Below are 11,019 nucleotides of genomic sequence, written 5' to 3' on the forward strand. Positions count from 1 at the left end.
ATTGAGTATAATCAGCACATATTCCGCATACTCTTTGAGGAACTAACTGTTGACTTTGTTGTGGTAGGGGAGGCTGAGGGTGTTGTTGATTCAGCTGTATCTGCTTTAGTAGGTTGGTCATCTCACATATAGCCTGTGTGAAAACAGTAGTCTCATTGCTAGAGGAAACCTCTGAAACAACCTTGGGATGGTTGTTCCTGTGCCTAACGTTCCGAGTAGACTCGGCTAGATCAGTGATCAGTTGCCACGCTTCATCCGCGGTCTTATACTTTTTCAGAGAACCATTACTCGCACCATCCAATGTAGTCTTATCCTGAGGCTTCATGCCTTGTTTGAAGTAGCTGATCAATACCAACCTGTCAATCATGTGGTGGGCGCATGCATCCAGAAGATTCCTGAAGCGCTCCCAATACTCATAGAGAGTCTTTGATTCGCCTTGAACAATGCAGGAATTCTCCTTTTTCAGTCTATCAGTAACTTCAGTTGGAAAGTATTTTTTCAAGAATTCTCTCCTGAGCGTGTCCCAGTAAGTAACAACTACTTCAGGTTGAGTGTAGTACCACTTCCTCGCCTTTTCCTTAAGAGAAAATAGGAAGGCGGTTAGCAGAATAGAAGTCTCATCTGCACCATGACGCCTAACAGTAAAACAGGCTGTCTGAAAATTCCTGAGGTGCTTGATAGGCTCCTGAGTAGGTAAGCCATGAAACTTAGGCATTAAGTTGATTAGCGCAGTCTTCAGTTCAAAATCTGCAGCCAGATTTGGGTGACGTGCTTGATACGGTTGCAGTGTAAAGTCTGGAGCTCCAGCTTCCTGGAGAGTAATCCTCCTGGGCTCCGCCATGTTACCTGTACGTAAATCAACCGAATCAGTAGTAGAGGAGCTTGTTTCTTCCTCAAATACCGCTTCAGATCCGCCTTCAGAAGAGACTGGTGAATTGGTAGTAACCACTTCACTACCCTCAGAAGCTAACTGATGCCGAGCTCACCTAATACGTAAAATAGTTCTTTCAATTTCAGGATCAAACATGGCTAAGCTCGGGTCAGGCAGTGAACGCGTCATTCAATGAAACAAACATACAAATCATGGTAATAAAATAAAATAAAATATGCAAAAATTAAAAATATGTATACCAACTAATAATTTAGCACGCTATTGCAACTCCCCAGCAATGGCACCAAAAATTGATGCGAGTGGAAATCAGCCAATTAAGAAATTATAGAAAAAACAGCGTTGCAAGTACAGTTCTTATCTAACAAAAATCCTCTTATCAATTTAGAAAGAGTGGTCACAAATTTCAGAATAAAATACTGGGAGTATGAATCTCAAGTCGTCTCCCAACGAGTTGACAAAAGAGTGCTATTTTATTAGTCATGGGTTTTTTCGAGAAATTTTAGGAGTTGAATAACAGAAAAATAAAAGATTGTGAATTAAAGCAATGTAAATTAAAAGAGATTTATATAATCAAAATAAAAGCCTTGACCGGGGGAAGATTAGTTGGAAGTTCTATCCTTGTTGGATTTTTCCAAGTGTAACATTAAGAGATTGTTGTTCTACTTAGTCATCCTTTACCTGATAAGGGAAAGTGATGAGCGGATAATTTATACGCTTTTTGGCATTGTTTTTAAATAGTTTTCAGTATGATTTAGTTAGTTTTTAGTATATTTTTATTAGTTTTTAAATAAAAATCACATTTCTAGACTTTACTATGAGTTTGTGTGTTTTTCTGTGATTTTAGGTATTTTATGGCTGAAATTGAGGGACTTGAGCAAAAATCAGATTCAGAGGTTGAAGAAGGACTGCAGATGCTGTTGGATTCTGACCTCCCTGCACTCAAAGTGGATTTTCTGGAGCTACCGAACTTCAAATGGCGCGCTCTCAATTGCGTTGAAAGTAGACATCTAGGGCTTTCTAGCAATATATAATAGTCCATACTTTGCCCGAGTTTAGACGACGCAAACTGGCGTTCAACGCCAGTTCCATGTTACATTCTGGAGTTAAACGCCAGAAACAGGTTGCAAAGTGGAGTTAAACGCCAGAAACAGGTTATAAACTGGCGTTCAACTCCAAGAAAGACCTCTCCACATGAAAGTTTCAATGTCCAGCCCAAGCATACACCAAGTGGGCCCCAGAAGTGGATTTCTGCATCATTTTCTTATTTCTGTAAACCCTAGTAACTAGTTTAGTATAAATAGAACTTTTTACTATTGTATTTAAATCTTTGGATTATCTTTTGATCCTTTGATCACGTTTTGGGGCCTGGCCTCTCGGCCATGCCTGGACCTTGTTCTTATGTATTTTCAATGGTAGAGTTTCCACACACCATAGATTAAGGTGTGGAGCTCTGCTGTTCCTCATGAATTACTACAAAGTACTATCGTTTTTCTATTCAATTCAAGCTTATTCCGATTCTAAGATATTCATTCGCACTTCAATATGAATGTGATGATCGTGACAGTCATCACCATTCCCAACCTATGAACGCGTGCCTGACAACCACTTCAGTTCTACCTTAGATTGAATGAATATCTCTGGGATTCCTTAATCAGAGTCTTCGTGGTATAAGTTAGAATCCATGGACGGCCATTCTTCAGATTCGGAAAGTCTAAACCTTGTCTGTTGTATTCCGAGTAGGATCTGGGAAGGGATGGCTGCGACGAGCTTCAAACTTGCGAGTGCTGGGCGTAGTGACAGACGCAAAAGGATCAATGGATCCTATTCTAGTATGATCGAGAACCGACAGATGATTAGCCATGCAGTGACAGCGCATTAGACCATTTTCACTGAGAGGACAGGATGTAGCCATTGACAACGGTGATGCCTAAGATACAGCTTGCCATAGAAAATAGTATGAATGATTGGATGAAGACAACAGGAAAGCAGAGCTTCAGGAGGAACAAGCATCTTCATACGCTTATCTGAAATTCTCACCAATGAATTACATAAGTATCTCTATCTTTAATTTACGTTTTATTTATCTTTTAATTATTAAATCTCCATAATCTATTGAATCTGCCTGACTGAGATTTGCAAGATGACCATAGCTTGCTTCAAGCCGACAATCTCCGTGGGATCGACCCTTACTCACGTAAGGTTTAATACTTGGACGACCCAGTACACTTGCTGGTTAGTTGTGCGAAGTTGTGACAAAGAACTAAGATTATGAACGTGAGTATTAAGTTTTTTAGCACCGTTACCAAGGAATGAACCGTCACGATTTCTGCGCACCAAGTTTCTGGCGCCGTTGCCGGGGATTGGTCAAGTTTGGACAACTGACGGTTCATCTTGTTGCTCAGATTAGGTAATTTTATTTTATTTTTAAGCTTTTTATTTCTTATTTTCGAAAATAATACAAAAAAAATTTTTTTTTTCTTTCTTTTTCGTTTTTCCCAAAATAATTTTTGAAAAAACCAAAAAAATTAACAAAATCATAAAATAAAAAATAATTTGATGTTTCTTGTTTGAGTCTAGTGTCTAATTGTAAGTTTGGTGTCAATTGCATGCTTTTAACTTTTCTTAAATTTTTGAAGAACACGTGCATTGAGTTTCTTTCTTGTTCTTCATGATCTTCAAGTTGTTCTTGATAAGTCTTCTTGTTTGATCTTCATATTTTCTTGTTTTGTGTCTTTTGTTGTTTTTCATATGCATTTTTGCATTCATAGTGTCTAAACATGAAAAATCTCTAAGTTTGGTGTCTTGCATGTTTTTCTTTTCTTAAAAATTTTCAAAAATAAGTCTTGATGTTCATCTTGATCTTCAAATTGTTCTTGGTGTTCATCTTGACATTCATAGTGTTCTTGCATGCATCATTTGTTTTGATCCAAAATTTTCATGCATTGGGTCTTTTTGATATTTTTCTCTCTCATCATTAAAATTCAAAAATAAAAAAAATATCTTTCTCTTATTTCACTCATAAATTTTGAAAATTTGAGTTGACTTTTTCAAAACTTTTTAAAATCTAGTTGTTTCTTATGAGTCAAATCAAATTTTCAATTTAAAAATTCTACCTTTTTCAAATCTTTTTCAAAAATAAAATCTTTTTCATTTTTCTTTTATGATTTTCAAAAATTTCAAATTGATTTTAAAAAATCTTTTTCTTATTTTATTTCATAATTTCAAAATTTTTACTAACAATTAATGTGATTGATTCAAAAATTTTTAAGTTTGTTACTTGCCTATTAAGAAAGGACCAATCTTTAAATTTTAAAATCATATCTTTTTGTTTCTTGTTAGTCAAGTAATCAACTTTAATTTTCAAGATCAAATCTTTTTTTTAAATTTCTTTTTCAAATCTTTCTCAAAATAAGTTTCAATCACATCTTTTTCAAAATCAATTTCAAAATCTTTTCTAACTTCTTATCTTTTCAAAAATTAAGTTTCAAATCTTTTTCAATCAATCTTATCTTTTTGTTTGATTCTTATCTTTTTCAAAACTACCTAACTAACCCTCTCTTTCTAATTTTCGAAAATCCCTTCCCTCTTTTTCAAAATTCCTTTTTAATTAACTAATTGTTTTAAACTTTAATTTAATTTAATTTCATTTTTCTTTTTAATTTTCGAATTATAACTTTGATTTTAAATTAAAAACAAAAAAAATTATTTTTTTTATTTTAATTAATTTTCGAATTCTCTCATCTCTCATCTCCTTCTATTTAATTATTCATCTACTAACACTTCTCTTCCACCCAAAATTCGAACACCATCTTCCTCTCTGTGTTCGAGTTTTTCTCTTCCCCTTCTTTTATTCTTCTCTTCTTGTCACATAAAGAAATCTCTATACTGTGACATAGAGGATTCCATATTTTCTGTTTTCTTCTTTTTCATATGAGCAGGAACAAGGATAAGAATATTCTTGTTGAAGCTGATCCTGAACCTGAAAGGACTCTGAAGAGGAAGCTAAGGAAAGCTAAAGCACAACTCTCTGGAGAAAATTTGACAGAAATTTTCGAAAAAGAAGGAGACATGGCCGAAAATAATAACAATGCAAGGAAGATGCTTGGTGACTTCACTGCACCAAATTCCAATTTACATGGAAGAAGTATCTCAATCCCTGCCATTGGAGCAAACAACTTTGAGCTGAAACCTCAATTAGTTTCTTTGATGCAACAGAACTGCAAGTTTTATGGACTTCCATCAAAAGATCATTTTCAGTTATTAACTGGATTCTTGCAAATCTGTGATACTGTTAAGACCAATGGGGTTGATCCCGAAGTCTACAGGCTCATGCTTTTCCCGTTTGCTGTAAGAGACATAGCTAGAATATGGTTGGACTCTCAACCTAAGGATAGCCTGAACTCTTGGGATAAGCTGGTCACGGCTTTCTTAGCCAAGTTTTTCCTCCTCAAAAGCTTGGCAAGCTTATAGTGGATGTTCAAACCTTCAGATAGAAAGAAGGTGAATCCCTCTATGAAGCTTGGGAGAGATACAAGGAACTGACCAAAAAGTGTCCTTCTGACATGCTTTCAGAATGGACCATCCTGGATATATTCTATGATGGTCTGTCTGAATTATCTAAAATGTCATTAGACCATTCTGCAGGTGGATCCATTCACCTAAAGAAAACGCCTGCAGAAGCTCAAGAACTCATTGACATGGTTGCTAATAACCAGTTCATGTACACTTCTGAGAGGAATCCTGTAAGTAGTGGGACGCCTCAAAGGAAGGGAGTTCTTGAAATTGATACTATGAATGCCATATTGGCTCAGAACAAAATATTGACTCAACAAGTCAATATGATCTCTCAGAGTCTGAATGGATTGAAGGAATCATCCAACAATACTAAAGAGGCATCTTCTGAAGAAGAATCTTATGATCCTAAGAACCCTGCAATAGCAGAGGTGAATTACATGGGTGAACCCTATAGAAACACCTATAATCCCTCATGGAGAAATCATCCAAATTTCTCATGGAAGGATCAACAAAAGCCTCAACAAGGCTTTAATAATGGTGGAAGAAACAGGTTTAGCAATAGCAAGCCTTTCCCATCATCCACTAAGCAACAGACAGAGAATTTTGAGCAGAATCCATCTAGCTTAGCAAATATAGTCTCTGATCTATCTAAGGCCATTGTAAGTTTTATGAATGAAACAAGGTCCTCCATTAGAAATTTGGAGGCACAAGTGGGCCAGCTGAGTAAAAGAGTCACTGAAATCCCTCTTAGTACTCTCCTAAGCAATACAGAAGAAAATCCAAAAAGAGAGTGCAAGGCTATAGCCTTACATGGTGTGGCCGAACCCAAAGAGGAGGAGGAGGACGTGAATCCTAGTGAGGAAGACCTCCTGGGACGTTCAGTAACCAATAAGGAGTTTCCCTTTGAGGAACCAAAGGAATCTGAGGCTCAACTAGAGACTACAGAGATTCCATTGAACCTCCTTCTGCCCTTCATGAGCTCTGATGAGTATTCTTCTTCTGAAGAGAATGAAGATGTTACTGAAGAACAAGTTGCTAAGTACCTTGGTGCAATCATGAAGCTGAATGCCAAATTATTTGGTAATGAAACTTGGGAAGATGAACCTCCCTTGCTCACCAATGAACTAAATGCATTGGATAGGCAGAAATTACCTCAAAAGAAACAGGATCCTGGTAAATTCCTAATTCCCTGTAACATAGGCACCATAACCTTTGAGAAGGCTCTATGTGACCTGGGGTCAGGAATAAACTTAATGCCACTCTCTGTAATGGAGAAACTGGGAATCCTTGAGGTACATGCTGCCAATTTCTCATTAGAGATGGCAGAAAAATCCATGAAAATGGCTTATGGACAAGTAGAGGACGTGTTAGTAAAGGTTGAAGGCCTTTACATCCCTGCTGATTTCATAATCCTAGACACTGGGAAGGATGAAGATGAATCCAAAGGATGACCCTTCCTAGCCACAGCAAGAGCTGTGATTGATGTGGACAGAGGAGAGTTGGTCCTCCAACTGAATGAGGACAACCTTGTGTTTAAGACTCAAGGATTTCCTTTCGTAACCATGGAGAGGAGGCATGAAAAGCTTCTCTCACTGCAGAGTCAACCAAAGCCCCCACAGTCAAACTCTAAGTTTGGTGTTGAGAGGCCACAACCAAACTCTAAGTTTGGTGTTGAACCCCCACATTCAAACTCTAAGTTTAGTGTTGGGAGGTTCCAACCTTGCTCTGATTATCTGTGAGGCTCCATGAGAGCTCACTGTCAAGCTATTGACATTAAAGAAGCGCTTGTTGGGAGGCAACCCAATGTTATTTAATCATATCTATTTTATTTTCTTTTTGTTATTTTCGTGTTTTATTAGGTTGATGATCATGTGGAGTCACAAAAACTACTGAAAAATCAAAAACAGAATGAAAAACAGAATTAAAAATAGCACACCCTGGAGGAGGAGCATTCTGGCGTTTAAATGCTAGAAACAAGCATCTGTCTGGCGTTTAACACCAGAAACAAGCACCAAGCTGGCGTTTAACGCCAGAAACAAGCATCTACCGGGCGTTAAACGCCAGAAACAAGCTACTTTTGGGCGTTTAACGCCAGAAACAGGCAGCAGTCTAGCGTTAAATGCTAGGATTGCACAGCAAAGGCGTTTTACACGCCTAATTGGAGCAGGGATGTTAAGTCCTTGACCCCTCAGGATCTGTGGATCCCACAGGATCCCCACAGGATCTGTGGACCCCACAGGATCCCCACCTACCTTCTTCTCTCCTTTTCACACCTTTTTCATATCTCTCTCCCCCAAATACCCTTTACCAATCACCTCAATCACTCTTCCCCATCACCTCTTAACTACTCACATCCATCAACTCTTCCCCATAAACCCCACCTACCTCCAAAATTCAAACTCTTTTCCCTCCCAAACCCAACCCTAATGGCCGAACCCTAACTCCCATCCCACTCCTATATAAACCCCTCATTCCTTCTTCATTTTCACACAACACAACCCTTTCTTCCTCCCTTGGCCGAAAACACAACCCCTCTCCCTCTCCTCCATTTTTCTTCTTCTTCTCCTTCTTTCTTTCTTTCTTCTTTTGCTCGGGAATGAGCAAACATTTTAAGTTTTGTGTGGTAAAAAGCATAGCTTTTTGCTTTTCCATAACCATCAATGGCACCTAAGGCCAGAGAATCCTCAAGAAAGAGTAAAGGGAAGGCAATTGCTTCCACCTCTGAGTCATGGGAGATGGAGAGATTCATCTCAAAGGTCCATCAAGACCACTTCTATGAATTTGTGGCCAAGAAGAAAGTGATCTCTAAGGTTCCTTTCAAGCTCAAAAAGAATGAGTATCCAGAGATCCGACTTGAGATCCAAAGAAGAGGTTGGAAAGTGCTCACCAACCCCATTCAACAAGTCGGGATCTTAATGGTTCAAGAGTTCTATGCAAACGCATGGATCACTAGGAACCATGATCAAAGTGTGAACCCAAATCCAATGCATTGGCTTCCCATGGTTCGGGGGAAATACTTAGATTTCAGTCCGGAAAATGTAAGGCTGGCGTTCAACTTGCCAATGATGGAAGAAAACGCATGCCCCTACACTAGAAGGGTCAACTTTGATCAAAGGTTGGACCAAGTCCTCATGGACATATGTGTAGAAGGAGCTCAATGGAAAATTGACTCAAGAGGCAAGCCAGTTCAATTGAGAAGACTGGACCTTAAGCCTATAGCTAGAGGATGGTTGGAGTTTATTCAACGCTCAATCATTCCTACTAGCAACCGGTCTGAAGTTACTATAGACCGAGCCATCATGATCCATAGTATCATGATTGGAGAGGAGGTGTAAGTTCATGAGATTATACCTCAAGAACTTTACAAGGTGGCTGACAAGTCCTCCACTTGGGCAAGGTTAGCCTTTCCTCACCTTATATGCCACCTCTGCAATTCGGCTGGAATTGACATAGAGGGAGACATCCTCATTGAAGAGGACAAGCCCATTACTAAGAAAAGGATGGAGCAAATAAGAGATCATGGACCTCAACAAGAGCATGAGGAAATCCCCCACCATGAAATCCTTGAGATGCCTCAGGGAATGCACTTTTGATGAGCAGATAATTTATACGCTTTTTGGCATTATTTTTAGTATGTTTTAGTATATTTTAGTTAGTTTTTATTATGTTTTTATTAGTTTTTAAATAAAAATCACTTTTCTAGACTTTACTATGAGTTTGTGTGTTTTTCTGTGATTTCAGGTATTTTCTGGCTGAAATTGAGGGACCTGAGCAAAAATCTGATTCAAAGGCTGAAAAAGGACTACAGATGCTGTTGGATTCTGACCTCCCTGCACTCGAAGTGGATTTTCTGGAGCTACAGAAGCTCAATTGGTGCGCTCTCAATTGTGTTGGAAAGTAGACATCCTGGGCTTTCCAAAAATATATAATAGTTCATACTTTTCCTGAGATTTGATGGACCAAACAAGCGTTCCAAGTCAGCTCAAGAATTCTGGCGTTTAACTCCCAAAGTGGCACAAAAGCTGGTGTTTATCTCCAGAAAAAGTCTCTACACATGAAAACTTTAATGCTCAGCCTAAGCACACACCAAGTGGGCCCCGAAAGTAGATTTTTACACTAAACACCCTAGCTTACTCATTTTCTGTAACCCTAGGTCACCAGTTTACTATAAAAACTACTTCTAGTGATTCATCTTGTACCTCATGACACTTTACACGTTTCATATTGTATTCTCTATGGCATGAGTCTCTAAACCCCATTGTTGGGGGTGAGGAGCTCTACTGTTCTTCATGAATTAATACAATTACTAATGTTTTCCATTCTATCACGCTTGCTTCTATTCTAAGATATTCATTCGCACTTCAACCTGATGAATGTGATGATTTGTGACACTCATCATCATTCTCACCTATGAACGCGTGCCTGACAACCATCTCCATTCTACCTTAGATTAAATGCATATCTCTTAGCCTCATGATTCAGATCAGAGTCTTCGTGGTATAAGCTAGAATTATTGGCGGCCATTCCTGAGATCCGGAACGTCTAAACCTTGTCTGTGGTATTCTGAGTAGGTCTGGGAAGGGATGACTGACGTTAGGATTTTTGCCAGTAAAGAATTTCATAAAAACAGTCGCGTTGTAGATATAGTCTCTAAACCAACAAAAATCCCTTCGTACAAACGTTTTGGTTGTCACAAGTAACAAACCCCTTAAAAATTGTTAACCGAGTATTCAAACCTCGGGTCGTCTTCTCAAGGAACTGCAAGGAAGTATGTTCTTATTATTGGCTATAAAGGTTGTAATCGGGGTTTAGAAGGTGAGAAGCAAGTGATTTAAATGACAAGTAAAGTAAAGGGCAATTAAAATAAATAATTACTGTAAAGCAAACATTTGGCAAGGCAAGAGAAATTGGAAGTCCAACTTAGTTATCTCTCTCAACAATAATGAAAGTTGAATCTAAATTCCACTTAGTTAACCTTTACTAAAGCAAAGGAAAGTCAAGGGATTAATTAGTTTGACCTTCGAATCCTATTTATTTCCTAAAAAAAAGTTGGGATTATTGAAGTTCAGTTCAATTAGCAAGATAACGATTATCAATTATGCTGAGTTTAATAACTGTTGAGTTACTGATTTCTTAACCAAGACCAAAAGGGGAAAAAGTAAATTACGGGAATAAAAATATCTTCAGATCGGAAGCAATGGTAACACAAATTAAAGAGAAAGCAATCAATAACTGAAATACCTCAAATAATCATTAATTCAAATAATAATCTGTAACATGGAATAATTCATAAGCCAATTTGGCAACAATTATAGATACGAATAAAAGCATTAAAGTAAAAGTAGTATAGAAACATAAATTAAAGTAAATATTAAACCTGGATTGAGAGTCACCCTTAAAAACTAAGAGAAGTCCTAAATCCTAATCCTAAGAGAGAGAGGAGAGAACCTCTCTCAAAACTAAATCTAAATCATTGAAAGTAATAAAAAATGCGAGCTCTTTCCTTTGAATGGATGCATTCTCCCACTTTATAGCCTCTAATATGTGTTTTCTGGGCCGCAAACTGGGTCAAAAACAGCCCATAAATTGCCCCCAGCGTATTTTGGTACGTT

The 11,019-nt window shown here is 37.9% G+C and overlaps 1 non-coding gene across 1 annotated transcript; it reads right to left on the minus strand.

Annotated features, from left to right (window-relative positions):
- Nucleotides 1-5,352: 5,352 nt before the first annotated feature.
- On the minus strand, nt 5,353-5,460 carry LOC148574109 (small nucleolar RNA R71). Its single transcript, XR_015905785.1, has one exon. It is a non-coding gene; the product is annotated as a small nucleolar RNA R71 (small nucleolar RNA).
- Between the last annotated feature and the right edge of the window lie 5,559 nt (nt 5,461-11,019).

The sequence above is a fragment of the Arachis ipaensis genome, chromosome B2, assembly GCF_059453495.1.
Source record: "Arachis ipaensis isolate K30076 ecotype BB chromosome B2, ASM5945349v1, whole genome shotgun sequence".
Taxonomy (NCBI): Eukaryota; Viridiplantae; Streptophyta; class Magnoliopsida; order Fabales; family Fabaceae; genus Arachis; species Arachis ipaensis.